General features: G+C 41.2%; 1 protein-coding gene across 5 annotated transcripts in view; it reads right to left on the bottom strand.

The window, feature by feature from the left end:
* The window catches only part of BMPR1B (bone morphogenetic protein receptor type 1B), a 403,289-nt gene that overhangs the window by 18,660 nt on the left and 367,462 nt on the right, over positions 1-17,167 (bottom strand). The window lies entirely within an intron of this gene.

The raw sequence follows: 17,167 nt of genomic DNA, 5'->3' as shown, positions 1-17,167 counted from the left end.
GTAAAAGCATCAGTACTAAAGCAGGTCCACTTGTGCATGCACACACTGTACAGAGATTTGCTCTGTGGTGCAGACCTGAAGAGGCCAGCGTCATTGAGATAATGACTGTGAAACACTATTAAGAGTGATTTGTGGTCCTTACTTTAACCATATTACAAACTGCAACACTCTGTTGCGGATGAGTTCTTGAGTTATCATCAACATCCTTCATAACTGTTTACTTGGGTTATAAGCCTAAAGTGATCCATAATACTTCAGTTTACAAGAACATGTACAACAGAGGACAAGTATACTAACAGATGGTTAGATGGTGCTGGTGATAAATGTCCTTCCCTAATGAAGGTCAAATGCATGAATGTTATTAGGGAAACAAAAAGAGCGCCTGCATTCGACTGAAAATCTTCTCTGCTAATTTCTCATTACTTTCTGGGGACTCACTACCAATCAAAATGAATGAAAAATGTCTTGATTGTAAGAAATAAAATGAATAATATTTATCCTCGAATGATCAAGTCATATAGCAATAAAATGTTTTATTAACCTCTTATTTTCTTTCTAATATTTATGTTTATTAGATATTTTCACAACAAAAGAACAAATGAAGGACAATAAAAGGGAAACAGATAAAAGAAGTAACTAAATGGATTTACGAGGCTTAAATAAAGCAGAATTTCAGATAATTATTTTACTTTTACTTGAAGGACAGGAAAACATAACAAAAACAAATAAATAAAAACACTAATGACAATAAAGACATTGTAGGACAAGGGGAACATTCCGTTACACACTGAATGCATAAATACAATTTGGAAATATTAGCTGTGGCACAGAAGGACACCAGATAGGAAAACACCAAACATTTGCTATGGCACGTTTTTAAATTAACTGTGTGAAATCTAGTCAGCGCAAGCTTGTTTCACAGTTACTTTCAATAACAGGACAAGTTACTAACTTCTGGATCTGAAAAGTAATCAGTTGCACACTACAGATTACTTTCTCATAGAAGCGCACAATTTACTTTTACACTACTTAGATGCTGTGCATGAGAGTAAAGTAAGGAAGACAATAACCCTTTTGGGTAACAACTCCCATGATTTCATTACTCAGTCTCAGGATAGGAATGATGGGATTGCCAAGAAAAGAGACTGAAAAGAATCCATTAGAGTACAATATTATATTAGACTACATTTTATTTGTTTACATGGTGCCTTTAATTCAAAGCAATGAGTAAGGGTAACTGAGGGACACAGTAACAAAACAATAAATTGCAATCAATTGAAAAACAAAAGAAGTCAACAACTGATGGTCTCTAATAAAGTCAATATACAAAAGGAGGAGAAAGAAAAGAATCATATTGTTAGAAGAGGTACTATTAAGAAGGAAAAGCGAAGACACAGGAGGTTTTGGCATTCTAGTCACTTTCAACAGGACACAGACCGGGGTCGGCAACCTATGGCACGCATGCCAAAGGTGACACGCGAGCTGATTTTTAATGCTGCCGGCTCCTGCCAGCTGGGATCCTGCCACCAGTCCCACTCAGCACCCACTGCTGGCCTGGGGAAAGGAGCCCCAGGCTGGCAGGGGGCTGAGATCCCCAGCTTGGAGGGGGCTGAGAACCCCAGCTGGCAGTAGTCAGGCTGAAACCCCAGAGTGGGACAGGCTGAGCCGCTCAGTCGCTGCTCTGGGATTCCGGCTGCTGGCCCCTTGCCAGCTGGGGTCCCTCCCTACCGCAGCCCCACTCACTTTGCGCAGGCCCCCTTCCAGACGGTGCAGGCCTCCAGCTCTGCTCAGCCCTACAATCCGCCAGCTCCATTCACCTCAGCTGCTGATCTGGGGGTTCCAGTTGCTGACCTCCTGCCAGCTGGGGTCTGGATCTCCAGCCTTCCTCAGCCTGCTTTCTGGCCTGGAGTCCCTGCAGGCCACCCTGGGCTCTGCTCCTGGCCTTGGATCGCTGCTCTGCAGCCTCCCCGCTATGTCCCACTGTGCAGCATCCCATCTTAAAATTGCTTATATCAGACCACACTGCGTTTGACCTTGTGCCTGCCTTCTATCGCCATTTTTTTCCCCATTGAGTTGAAGGGAACATTTGACAAAATGGCAGCTCCTAAGAAAGCGAAGCTAGATGTCCGATCATTTCAGCCTGCTTGGACAGACACATTTGGATTTATTGAAAAGAAGGACAATGCTATTTGTGCTTTCTGTTATGAAAGTGTTGTTTGTCGCACATCAAGTGTTTTGACAACATTTTGAAACAAAGCACGAAAAAACCTTTCTTGATGAAGCAGACAAGACTTAATCAATCAAAAAGGCAGTAGCAGCCTATGAGAAGCAAAGCAGTGTTTTTAAAAGCTTAAGTGTAAGTAAAAATCAAGCTACAGAAGGAAGTTACAAGACTGCACAGTGCATTGCAAAAAATGGAAAGCCATTTACAGATGGGGAATATATAAAAGAAGTTTTTCTCAGCAGTTTGGAGATTTTGTTCAATGATTTGCCAAATAAAGATACAATCATATCTAGAATAAAAGAACTGCCCATCTCTGCCAGAACAATTGAGAGACGTATAAGTGAAATGGCAGAAAACATTAAGGAAAAGCAGATGACTGTGTTGAAAGACATAGCAGTGTTTAGTGTTGCAGTTTATGAAAGCGTGGATATAAACAACGTTCTGCATTTGGCAGTTGTTGCAAGATATTATGCTTCCAATGAAATCCAAGAGGAACTTTGTGGCCTAAAACCCCTGCATGGCACAACAAAGGGGGAAGATATATTGGAAAGTTTTGTAGACCATTTTGAAGAACGAGGAGTTGACATCAGAATAATATTTTGTGTGACAACAGATGGTGCTCCTACCATGGTCAAAAAACAGAAGGGATTTGTAAAGTAACTTGAAGATCAAATTGGCCATCTGACAGTCAAATTTCACTGTATCATCCATCAAAAAAACCTGTGTGCTAAAATTTCTAATTCAGAGCTTAATAAGGTGATGAATACAGTGGTGCAAATTGTTAATTTCCTTGTTACTCAATCTGCTTTGACTCACAGATTCAAGCACTGCTAGAAGAGATGGACAGTGCTTATAATGACATCCCACTTCACAGCAACATTCGGAGGCTAAGTCGTGGCAAGGTTTTGGTGACTTGGTAAAATTTTTTAATGCAATCAAGGCCTTTTTGTCAGAAAAAGAACAAAACTACCCCAAACTGGATGATGACAAATGGCTGTGTAAGCGCTCATGTTTCTAACTGACATCACTGCTCACCTAAACGAACTCAACCTCTGTCTCCAGGCTGCAGGACAAACAGTTCTGGATCTTTATGAAGCCTGGAAAGCATTTTTTGTGAAACTAGCAGTTTTTTCCAGGGATATTCAAACCTCTACTTTCTGCTACTTCCAACTCATAAAAGAGCTATCGACATCTTGCACTGTCAGTATCGATGAGACCGGAAAGTACATGCAAGAACTGGAATCAGAATTTTCTGACAGATTTCAAGATTTCCAGTGATTTGGCCCAATGCTTTCTTTTCTAATTAAGCCTGAAAAGCTTCAAAGAAAACGACTTGGATTTGTCTGTATTTCAGTGATAGGTATTGAAGATTTTGAAATGCAACTCATTCAGTTAAAAAGCTCAGAATTGTGGACATCAAAGTTTGTGGATCTGTGGAGCGCACTTGAAGCTACCGAGAGACATCATGGGGCCTCTAATCTGACCTGCTGGACATCCCTGCCAGTGAAACTGTTTGAAGAAAATTGCATTTGCAATGCTTTCAGCATTTGGATCCACATACCTGTGTGAAGAGGTATTTTCACACACAAAATCTGTCCTCTGTCCCTTTTGGGGCTGATTAACAAGTGATCACATAGAAGCCTGTGTGCAGCTTAAAGTATCTAAATAAAGCTTCTGAAACATTTTGAAAACCTTGTTTACTTTACATATAACAGTAGTTTGGTTATATATTATAGACTTATAGAGAGACCTTCTAAAAAACGTTAAAATGTATTACCGGCACGCGAAGCCTTAAATTAGAGTGTATAAATGAAGACTCGTCACACCACTGCTGAAAGGTTACCGACCTCTGACACAGACTCATATATCACTTTTGAAAATGGGAGATAGGCTCCTAAGTCACTTAAGTGCTTGTGAAAATTTTACTCTGATGTAAAATGACAAAGCAAGTTAGATCATGGAAAGCAGAGAGGGAGAGAGCTCAAAAACTTTGAGGGATGGAGGAAATCATTCTTTCTGGAGACAGCAACAGAAGAATGTTTCACAAGCTGCAGACCATGATACAATGAATGAAGAATGTGGAATGAAATTAAAAGGAGAATGTTTTATATAGGAAAAATGAGGTTTAAGAGGGAGAATTTTCAATGTAAAAGTTATTCACCCCTCGGAAAGCCTCCCAGAGATCTGGGCAAGAGAGAAGAAGAGAGGGTATCTTCTAGAACTCCTGGAAGAGCTCTACTGTGGTGGTGAGGAACAGATCCTCACAAGTCGAATATAATGCACTCTACATAAAGAGGAGTGCCTAGCACAATTCAGCCATGTCAGAAATTAAAATCTTTCCATCATTAAAAACAATCTGAACAAGTATGTGCCACATCTATTGTGCTGTAGTTCACTGCATATAAGTATGCATGTATAACACAGAATGATGAATACAGGGGGTCCCCTGTATACATTGGGGTTGTGTTCTTGAAAAGGGCGATGGATATCAAAATGACGTATACTGGGGAGTTTTTCCCCATGAGAAATAATGGAATACGTGGGGGATGTGTTCACAACTTCACCACACTCGCCTGTGGCAATGCCCTTTTCACGTAAACGGTGTACCTTTTCACACTGACAGGTTATACAGCACACATTTTACACACAAAACATTGAATAAAATAATGAAGAACCCTACTAACACTGTTCAAACACATAGAACATTTTAATACAGCAAATACAGTACAGTAGTACAGTATAAAAATGTCAATTATGCTAAACTTAGGTAGAGGTGGTGGCTGGGTTTTCTTGGGCTGGCTTTTTGTTTGCAGAAGTCCTGCTTGACTCTTTGAATTATAGATCTCCCTGTAGCAAGCCACTGCATCACTGAGAGCCCTGGAGACTTTGGCAGACTGTTCATGAAAAGGATCACCGCTCTATATGATTTTTGTCATCTCGTCTAGCAACCCAAAGAAATCGGAGAGATTCTTTGTCCTCAGACTCCTGGCTTCCTGCCCTACATCATCATCATCATCATCCTTGCTTTCTTCAGGTATCCGTTGCTGGTCCAGCTGTCCAGCTCAATCAGTTCCTCACTTGTCAGTTGCTCAGTGTAAGACTCCAACAACTCCTGTACATCATCTTCCTCCACTTCCTCAAAGCCAATATCCTTCGCCAACTTGAAAAATTCTTCCTCGAAAGCAGAAATGGCATCAAATCTCAAAGCTGTGGACAGCATGTGGCATTGCACAGCGCAAAACGCTGTTCATACATTGCGAAGTGACCTCTTCCCATGATGCGTCAACATTTTCCATGCTGTTCAAGATGTTGTAGGACTTCCAAAACTCCTTTACACTGGGCTTTTCTTCATCTGCCATCTCCTTAATCAGCACGGAGAATGTCCTCTGTAGGTAATAAGCCTTGAACGTGGCCAATACACCCTGGTCCATAGGCTGCAGCAACGATGTGGGTGGCAAAAATAGGACATTGACATTTGGGCAGAGGGCTTCATAGTCCAGTTCGTGGACACTTGCGTTATCCAGCAGAAGGCAAATTTAAAGGCCCAATTTTCCTTCTGACAGTAAGCCTTAAATTCAAGGACAGCATGGTCTACAAACAGAAAATATTGCATGTCATCCAGGCCTTTCTATTCAACTTCCAAATCACAGGGAGATGAGACTTGACGTAACCCCTCATTGTTCTTTGGTTTTAACTGTGGTAGACAAGCGAGGGCTTCAGCTTATAATCACTTTCTGCATTTCCCCCAAGCAGAAGGGTTAAGCCGTCTTTTAAGGTTTTGAATCCAGAAGCAGTCTTCTTGTCATGAGAAATGTAAGTCTTCGTCGGCATCTTCTTCCACTAAAGGCCCATCTCGTCGACATTAAAAACTTGTTTTGGAGAGCAGCCACTTTCCAAAACAATTGTGTTTAGCTGTGTAGGAAACATTTCAGCTGCTTCTTCATCCACACTAGCCACTTCTCCTGTGAGTTTTACATTATGTAGATTGGCACGCTTCTGAAATCTGTGGAATCACCCATGACTAGCATGGAAGGTCTCCTTTTCTGCTGTTGAGCTCTCTCCCTCTCTTTCCTTTAAATCATTATACAGGCTTTTGGCCTTCTCCTGAATCAAGCTTAAACTCACAGGTGTTTTCTTTTCATGGAGGTCATCCATCCAATCAGCCAGCAAACATTCCATCTTCTCCATTGTACAGGGAGTCCTTGGACTTACGACACCCGACTTGTTGGATGCCACTTATGACGTTTTTCAATCAACTGCCCGTTTTGCCCCTACGACTCTTGTTTTGCCCTTACGATGAAAGCGGGCAGGGAGAACAGCACACATCACATGCTGAGCTTCAGCCAATCATTGATTTCATTGTTCAAGCTTTCTGATTGGCTCCCGGCCCTGGGCTCAGTCAATCAAAAACAAACGGCAGTGCTACCCAGCAACAAGCTACCCTGGCCATGGAAGCCAATCAGACAAGCAACTGCAAGGACTCCCCCCTCCTTCCAGCTCCATTCATTATAACGCAGCGCATCTGTGAATAGGGGCATATCCAACATGTACATCTGCTACAGAGAAATTTACAAAGAGAAGAGGAGAACATCTGTCCGAATTTCCTTGGACACTTTAAGACCGCAGACAAGACTCCAGAGAAGACTGCAGAGAAACCTGCAGCTCAGACTTCAGCGAAGCCCCCAGCCAAAGGCCCTTTAAAAAGTTCTGGAAAGTCAAAACATATGTGCTTTTATGTTTATTTTAATGCTGTTTACCAAATAAATGCACTGATGTTGCTACATTAGTCATCTATAATTCATTCAGTACAACATTATGGATTATTGTGGTGAAAATAGTGTATCAAGTCTTGGTTCAGGAACCAATTCCTCCCCCCTTTATACCATTGATTCCTACAGGAAAAGGAGTTTTGACTTACAACGCAATTCAGAAGAACAAATTGTGTCATAAATCTGAGGATCCCTGTACTGCTGCTCTGTTTCGTTATCTTCACTGATGACAACTTCGTAGCATTTCTAGCGCTTTCATGAATTCGATTAGCACTCTTTAAAAACTGAGTGTATCGTTGAAGCAGGCAAACTGAGAATACGAGCAACATCAACATCAGCTGCATGCTCACCTCTTTCAATACACTTTATAACATCCAATTTCACTTCTAATGTTACACTCTTACATTGCCTCTTAGGCACAGGCCCACTTTTAACACTTCGAATGCGTTTTACACTCATGATGGGTACAGGACACTACTGTACTCAGGGCTGCCCCGCCTCTTCCCACCCCTGTCCATCCATGCCCTGCCTCTTCCCACCCAGTTCCGCCCTCTCCTCCAAGTGTCCTGTCCCTGCTCCATCTCCTCCCCCGCACGCCTCCTGAATGCCACCTAACAGCTGATCGCGGCAGGCAGGAGGCACTGGGAGGGATAGGGATGAGTTGATTGTCGGCCCTGTGCAAACAATGGATATGTGGATCAGGACCAATGTGAATTGGAACATGTTCCCCTATTGATAAGCGACGGATATCCCAAACAATGGATAAGGGGGAGATGTATACCGGTGACCCCCTGTACATATAAAGCAGTATAAATTGAACTTCTTTTCATTCTCAATAATGTAACATTTATGGATTATTAAATAAAATTACATTCACTTAAAAATTAAAAACATTTATTGTGTAAATGTAGAATTGAATTGGGTGTTGTAAAATGTAGGCTTGTAGCCATGCCTCCAGTGAGGCATCATGTTATGCTACAGTACAGAAAAGACACTAAACACATTTTGGACGTGATAATTCACAAGCAGAGATCTGGTATGTCATATTTTGGCTAGAGTGATTTTTTTACAACCAGGTCAAATATTGGTGGGGTAGGGGGGCAAAGAATAGCAGAAATGCTGACAGATTCTGAACTAGAAGGTATTGCTACAATTAACAATTACTATAATGACATAAGTGATCTTAATTGAGATCTTTACTAAATGTCAGAAGCGAGGCACGGGGGCCCAAGAGCTTTGCAGCTGTTCAAGCAGATGTCCTTACTGGAGAAGAGCCATTTCTCATGAAAGATGCAACACCTTAGCTACCACACTTTGATTGTTGAAAATTTCCTCCCCAGGCTTCTATGGAAGCATGACATCAATATCTGTCTTACTATTTCTCTTTCCCTCTCTTTTTTTAAAATAAACAAAAATGCTTTAAATACCCATCTACCACAGAAGGACTTTAAAAATAACAGGCATAATAAATCCTTAACCATCTTTCAATGAATATGCTAAGTAACTTGTGATGGCAAAAAAGATTTGGACAGATGAAATTATTTCCTCATTAATTTCCTACAACCTGCAGGTTGGTTAAACTCTCTAACTACTAAACCAGAAGCCTCCTACTTTTCAGTACATTACCACCACCTTACCTTGGTCTGCAATGCAGCCTGTAGGATTTTATTTTTTTAAACTTCATCTCTTGTGCACATTTCTGAATACACTGGCAGCATAAATTATATTGCCCATATGGTCTCAATCAAATCAGCAAAACAACTTCTGCATTGGTTCTTAGTAATGATGGGGAAACTTCAACTACAGTTTGTAAAGAAACCTGACCATTCAGATGCTTATGTGAAGCTCTACAGACTTTCTCTAGTTATGAAACTACTTAAACTCTCAACATGCATCTACTTCCTACATTTGGTCATATCGATCACCCTAGGAATATGTTCATAAAAGCCAAGTTTAGCAGAACACTGTCGATAAACCAAAGACCCACATTTTTTCAACACAAACTCATTTTCTGGCAAAAAATATTGTGGTATCAGTAACATGAAACCCAGTTAGAAGAACTGCATTATACTGCTGAGCCAAATTCAGCCTTCAGATGTGTATGCAATGACTGAAGTCAGTGGGAACCATGCACTTACAACAAAGCACAGAATCTGGCTCATAATGGGACAAATCCTCAGCCTGTGAAAGGACCACACAAGCCTCCAGTCAGCAAAACTGATCCTGTTCTGCTGTGTGGGGCACATCCCAGATTTCAAGTCGTCACAGAGGGACACACTTCTTACCCCATCAGTGATGGCCCTCTCTACAACACTGCACAGAAAGATGTGAGGACACTCTGCAACATGGAATGGAGGATTCTCCCTACTCCCACAGAGAACCACTTTATAAAGCTCATTTACTGTGTTAAGTACAGAGCCTATATCTACAGTTTCCAACCTGATGGTGACTCTGACATGGCAATACTACCAACCATTGAGACATCCCTCTGTATTTTTGCTTCTGTCTCTGTCATCACACACAAAATTCACTTTAACAGGTACTTGGGTTATTTACAAAAATGAATGATCAAAATACAGATAATTTATATTCTAATTTTTTGGTTGAAAAAACAAAGCAGATTAAAACAAGTAATTTTCTGTGCACATATGCAAGATCTTAGGCTGAGCCAGCTCCATTATTTTAACGTTGCAAAATGAAAAGACAAATGTAAAGTGAGTATTTTCTAATATGGAGTGTGTTCTTGGTTTAAATAAATTCAATTTATTGTGGAAATCCCCCATTTTCTAGGGCTTCCTCTCTGAAGCTCATTGTGCTAGCTGGGACAGTGAAAAGGGGTTCAGGGGTTCCCTAAGGAGGGCTTTGGGATGTACGGTCACTGGGACGCATTTACGGACAGACAACTGTTTGCTCAGGATGGACTTCATCTCAGCAAGGAGGGAAATAGAATTCTAGGATGGAGGCTCGCCGACCTCATCAAGAGGGCTTTAAACTAGAAAGTTGGGGGAGATGGTTGGGAAATGTTCGGGAGATCTCCACACCAGAACATAACCTGGAGAGGGAAGTATACAAAGTGAGCGGGGATACCCTTGCAGCCCCAAGATTTGATCCAAGGAGGAATAGTGGAATAGAAACCAGAGTAACGGGTGATGCTGGTGGTAGAAAGTTTGTGCACGACGGGGGAAAGAATGTCACTGACGCCAAACGCCGAAAATTAAAAGGTTTGTACACTAATGCTAGGAGCCTAGGTAACAAGATGGAGGAACTGGAGTTACTCGTGCAGGAAGTGAAGCCGGATATTATAGGGATTACCGAAACCTGGTGGAATAGTACTCATGACTGGAGCACGGGTATTGAAGGCTATGTGCTGTTCAGAAAAGACAGGAAGAAAGGCAAAGGTGGGGGAGTAGCCTTGTACATCAATGATGAAATTAAATGTAGCGAAATAAGATGCGATGGAATGGATAAGACAGAGTCCGTCTGGGCAAAAATCACGCTGGGTAAAAAAGCAACTAGAGCTTCCCCTGAGATAGTGCTTGGGGTGTGCTACAGACCGCCGGGATCGGATTGGGATATGGATAGAGACCTCTTTAATGTCTTTAATGAAGTAAACACAAAGGGGAAATGTGTGATTATGGGGGACTTCAACTTCCCAGATATAGACTGGAGGACGAGTACTTGCACGAATAATAGGGGTCAGATTTTTCTGGATGTGATAGCGGATGGATTTCTTCATCAAGTAGTTGAAGCACCTACGAGAGGGGATGCCATTTTAGACTTGGTGTTGGTGAGCAGTGAGGACCTCGTAGAAGAAATGGTGGTAGGGGACAACCTTGGTTCAAGTGATCATGAGCTGATTCAGTTCAAACTATATGGAAGGATAAACAAATGTAGATCTGCGATTAGGGTTTTTGACTTCTCAAGGGCTAATTTTAAAGAGTTAAGGAAATTAGTTAGGGAAGTGGACTGGACGGAGGAATTAGTGGATTTAAATGTGGAGGAGGCCTGGAATTACTTTAAGTCACAGCTGCGGAGACTGTCGGAAGCCTGCATCCCGAGAAAGGGGAAAAGAACCATGGGCAGGAGTTGTAGGCCAAACTGGATGAGCAAGCAACTCAGAGAGGGGATTAGACAAAAGCAGAAAGCTTACAGGGAGTGGAAGGAAGGCAGGATCAGTAAAGAAAGCTACCTTGCTGACGTCAGAACATGTAGGGATAAAGTGAGGAAGGCTAAAAGCCACATTGAACTGGAACTTGCAAAGGGAATCAAAACCAATAGTAAAAGGTTCTACAGCCACATAAATAAGAAGAAAACAAAGAAAGAAGAAGTGGGGCCGCTATACACTGAGGATGGAATGGAGGTTAAGGATAACCTAGGCATGGCCCAACATCTAAACAAGTACTTTGCCTCAGTTTTTAATAAGACTAGTGAGGAACCTTGCGATGATGGAGGGATGATAAACGGGAATGTGGATATGGAAGTGGATATTACTGCAACTGAGGTAGAGGCCGTACTTGAACAGCTCGATGGGACGAAGTCGGAGGGCCCGGACAATCTCCACCCGAGGATATTAAAGGAACTGGCGCGTGAAATTGCGAGCCCGTTAGCGAGAATTTTTAAGCAATCGATAAACTCGGGGGTTGTGCCGTATGACTGGAGGATTGCTAATGTAGTTCCTATTTTTAAGAAAGGGAATAAGAGTGATCCGGGTAATTATAGGCCTGTTAGCTTGACGTCTGTAGTATGTAAGGTCTTGGAAAAAATTTTAAGGGAGAAAGTAGTTAAGGACATAGAGGTCAATGGGAATTGTGACGAATTGCAACACGGATTTACTAAAGGTAGATCGTGCCAAACCAATCTGATCTCCTTCTTTGAGAAGGTGACGGATTACTTAGATAAAGGAAATGCGGTAGATATAATTTACCTAGATTTCAGTAAGGCGTTCGACACGGTTCCGCACACGGAGCTGTTAGTTAAATTGGAAAAGCTGGGAGTGAATATGAAAGTTGTAAGGTGGATAAGGAACTGGTTAAAGGGGAGACTCCAGAGGGTCGTATTGAAAGGTGAACTGTCGGACTGGAAGGAGGTCACCAGTGGAGTCCCTCAAGGATCGGTTTTGGGACCGATCTTATTTAACCTTTTTATTACTGACCTTGGCACAAAGAGCGGGAATGTGCTAATAAAGTTTGCGGATGACACGAAGCTGGGGGGTATTGCTAACACGGAGAAGGACAGGGATACTATTCAGGAAGATCTGAACCACCTTGTAAACTGGAGTAGTAGAAATAGGATGAAATACAATAGTGAAAAGTGCAAGGTCATGCATTTAGGAATTAATAATAAGAATTTTGGATATACGTTGGGGGCGCATCAGTTGGAAGCGACGGAGGAAGAGAAGGACCTTGGGGTACTGGTTGATAGCAGGATGACTATGAGTCGCCAATGTGATACGGCTGTTAAAAAAGCAAATGCGATTTTGGGATGCATCAGGCGGGGTATTTCCTGCAAGGATAAGGATGTGTTAGTACCGTTGTATACGGCGTTGGTGAGACCCCATCTGGAATACTGTGTGCAGTTCTGGTGTCCCATGTTCAAGAAGGATGAATACAAACTGGAACAGGTTCAGAGACGGGCTACGAGGATGATCCGAGGAATGGAAAAACTGCCTTATGAAAGGAGACTCAAAGAGCTTGGCTTGTTTAGCCTGGCCAAAAGAAGGCTGAGGGGGGATATGCTCGCCCTATATAAATATATCAAGGGGGTTAACGTTAGGGAGGGAGAGGAATTATTTAAGTTTAGTACTAATGTAGCCACGAGGACGAATGGGTATAAACTGGATATTAGGAAGTTTAGACTTGAAATTAGACGAAGGTTTCTGACCATTAGGGGAGTGAAGTTCTGGAATAGCCTTCCGAGGGAAGTAGTAGGGGCAAAAGACTTGCCTGGCTTTAAGACAAAGCTTGATAAGTATATGGAGGGGATGTTATGATAGGATCGTTAATTTGGGCAATTGATCTTGAATTACCACCAGACAGGTCTGCTCAATGGTCTGCGGGGAGATGTTGCATGTGATGGGTACTGAGTTGCTGCGGAGAATTCCTTCTTGGGTGCTCGCTGGTGACTCTTGCCCACATGCTCAGGGTTTAGCTGATCGCCATATTTGGGGTCGGGAAGGAATTTTCCTCCAGGGCGGATTGGCAGGTGCCCTGGAGGTTTTTCGCCTTCCCCTGCAGCGTGGGGCACGGGTCGCTTGCTGGTGGTGTCTCTGCAGCTTGAGGTCTTCAAACCATTTTTGAGGATTTCAATAACTCGGTCCTGGGATAGGAGTTGGTATAAAATTGGATGGGTGGGGGTTCTGTGGCCTGCCTTGTGCAGGAGGTCAGACTAGATGATCAGATTGGTCCCTTCTGACCTATGAGTCTATGAGTCTATGAGCAGAGATTGGAGTATTATCAGTGATTATTTACCATACCATATATAGCAACATAAAGGTACATGGGCCTACATTTTCAAAAAGTGATTAGTGATTTTGAATGACCAACGTGAGACCTTAACAAGGCCTTAATTTCCAGAAAGTTTTGAGCACCTGCACTCTGAAAATCAGGCCCCATTAAGTGGATCGAGTTGGGCACCTGAAATTTGCTAGACACTTTGGAAAATTTAGGCCATGATGCTTTTACAAAACACAAATTAAGACAATTCCTATTCAAAACAGATTAAGGCAGCATGCAGAGAGAACGTGGGAGTCATGAATTGTATTAATTTTGAGAGTACAGAGGAAAACGAGGCTTACCTCAACACAATACTATATTTGGATTGGGTTCATGGATGGAGGAGAAAGATTCACGCCAAGGTCTTGTTGTAATTGAATCATTTAGCCCATGCTTCATATGGATTCCTGCTCATCTCCCCCCCAAGTATTTAAGGAGTTACACTTGACCTAAGCAGTGCTAGATTTTAAACAATGGCAAAATATTCTTTTTTTGGAATAATATGAATAAAAATAGCAGAGTGATACAGCTTCCTCCTTCAAATCATAACAAAAGTTTGCTTTTCAACCACCATTCCAGAGGACATTGGTCCATGCTGATGACAGATTCTGCTCAATAATGATCCAAAGCAGTGCAGATCGACGCATGTTCATTTTCATTATCTGAGTCCGATGCCACCAGCAGAAGGTTGATTTTTTTTATTTTTTTTTTTAGTGGTTCAGGTTCTGTAGTTTCCACACTGGAGTGTTGCTCTTTTTAGACTTCTGAAAGCATGCCCCACACCTTGTCCCTCTCAGATTTTGGAAGGCATGTATTGGAAGGCACGTTCTTAAATATTGAGTGCTGTAGCTATCTTTAGAAATCTCACATTGGAACTTTCTTTGCTTTTTGTCAAATCTGCAGTGAAAGTGTTCTTAAAACAAACAACGCGCTGGGTCATCATCCGAAACGGCTATAACATGAAATATATGGCAGAATCCGGGTAAAACAGAGCTGGGGACATACAATTCTCCCCCAAGGAGTTCAGTCACAAATTTAATTAACACATTATTTTTTTAACGAGCGTCATCAGCATGGAAGCACGTCCTCTGGAATGATGGCCGAAGCATGAAGGGGCATACAAATGTTTGGCACATAAATGCCTTGCAATGCCAGCTACAAAAGTGCCATGAGAATGCCTGTTCTCACTTTCAGGAGACATTGTAAATAATAAGCAGGCAGCATTATATCCTGTAAATGTAAAGAAACTTGTTTGTCTTCATGACTGGATGAATAAGAAGTAGGACTGAATGGACTTGTAGGCTCTAAAGTTTTACACTGTTTTGTTTTTGAGTGCAGTTATGTAACAAAAAAATCTACATTTGTAATTTGCACTTTCTCGATAAAGCGTTTGCATTACAGTACTTGTATGAGGTGAACTGAAAAATACTATTTCTTTTATCAATTTTAGAGTGCAAATATTTGTAATAAAAAATAATATAAAGTGAGCACTGTACACTTTGTATTCTGTGTTGTAATTGAAATAAATAAATTTGAAAATGTAGAAAAATATCCAGAACGTTTAATGAATTTCACTTGGTATTCTAGTACTTAACTGTGTGATTAAAACTGCTATTAATCATGATTTATTTCTTTGAGTTAATCGCGTGAGTTAACTGTGATTAATCGACAGCCTTACTTCTGACAAAAGGAAAAGGACCTTAATTTGGTATTTCAGTCTACTGCTGGAGTCCTCTCCCCATACATTCGAAATTAGAGATATTCACAGCTCCATAGTTTGACAACAAAATGAGAATAAAATTGCTCACATGTCCCATGCAAACATCCCCTAAGCTTGTTCTGGCAAAGCAATTCTATTCTCTATTACAGTTGATAAACCAAAGCTAAGTGTTTTATCTGCTTTAAAACACAGCTGTGTAGAAACATAATCAAAACAGACCATTAGGTAATAGCTGAGAAACCAGGCGGAACTTGCTTTGCATGGCAGTCAGATAAAAGCTATGGACACACTTTTTAAAACTGCAGGCACATGTTTGTGCACAGAAAATTGTGTATATGACCATGCACCTAATCAGTGAATGTGATTACTCTGATTGCATTGTGTACATGCCCAGTTAAGTCCAGTTTTTTTTGTGGTATGCAACTACCCCATGGGTATGCATGACTGCAGTAACCGTGCATGCATTTTGCACATGGAAATGCATCGTTTCAATTTTTAAAATGAGGCTCAATTTGTCTTGAAACTAAGCAGCTTTGAAATTCTGTTTTGAAAACTTATTTCGAACCCCCACAGCAGAAAGAGGGTTAAAGTTTCAACAGGTTGTGAGTTAACAATCTTTACAAGTATAGACATATGAAGTTCTTACAAATACTTTCACCTCTTCCTGAGAAAGGTCCCTGTTAATCAATCAGTTTTCCAAACACCTGTGTGCTCAGCCACTGTCTCTCTCAGTTAGATTGACACTATTTGCATATCTTTTGTGATAAGGTAAGGTAACAAGGATACACAATATCCATAGTCTTGAAAACCTATCGGACTCTAGAGAATTCATGCTGAAGCCCAAAGACAAACATGAAACTAAGCACCCTATTCTGTCTCTGAAATCTAGGTGCAAAACAATCATTTTCAAGACCAAATTACTAGTTAACTACATAATATAAAGGTGACCTTTGAAAATTTGCCAATTGCCTTATATAACTAAGTCAATATTTGCAGTTGGATAACCCCACAGTTTAGAGTAATAAAGGTATTACCTACAGTAAGTATAGGCAAGTAGGAGAGGAATATTGTAGACAATGAGCTAACCCTAGCCATTAATTTTAGTTGTCAAGTGTTTAAAAGGGCCATCATCGTTATAAATGACAGAAATCATTTTTTTAATGTTAAAATCATGCTAGCTTTAAGAGAAAATAATTAAGCGTGTTCTTAACTTATCTGTAGGGCTAAAGTATTGCTCAACACATGCTGTATAAAATTGCCCATTGTTCACAGTACTATGGAATTGATAGACACTTGCTTTTGGAATGTTGACTTGAAAAGGAAGTAACGCCTATATCATGCAGTCCCTGCAAAAAGCATAAGAAATACAATCCTAGAGGGGTTTCTAAGTGGCCACAAGATGTCCTCATTTTTATACAAACATCCAGATGGATAACAGTACAGCTGGTTGGCAGTCAGTTGTGTCATACCACTCCAAGTAAATACCTGTCATAGTGGACCAAAATTTTCTGGCAGAGAAGCAGGTTGCTTTTTACAGAAGGAAATTCAATACTGTACCTCACTGCAGTTGCTACAGGGCTATACTCTATATCTGAGTCTTAATTTGAATACACCTGGAAATGCTCTCTCACTGAACTTTCAGAAAAGCTGTTCCTTGACCCGTGAAAGGTCCCCTGCCTTTGGCAGTGTTTCAACAAGATGGGTCTCAAGCCTGAAATTTTACTGGGCTCTGGCCAGCTGGTCTAATGAAATTTCATTTGCATTGTTGGGTTAGGGGTGACCTAGAATACACTGCTCCAACTCTGTGCACAATGAAATCTCATAACTCGTGAGATCTAAAGGCAGCCAACAACCTAACAGACTGATAGGGTTGCTGAAAGACTGAGATGGATTTCATAAAAGATAGGAAGCCCTTTTGGTGATTAGGGGAGATAGAATGGAGATAATTAACTGAACTACTGTA

Source organism: Gopherus flavomarginatus, chromosome 3 (genome assembly GCF_025201925.1).
Source record: "Gopherus flavomarginatus isolate rGopFla2 chromosome 3, rGopFla2.mat.asm, whole genome shotgun sequence".
Taxonomy (NCBI): Eukaryota; Metazoa; Chordata; order Testudines; family Testudinidae; genus Gopherus; species Gopherus flavomarginatus.
Note: the sequence above shows the minus strand (reverse complement) of the source record. Positions and strands in the feature narration are given on the sequence as shown.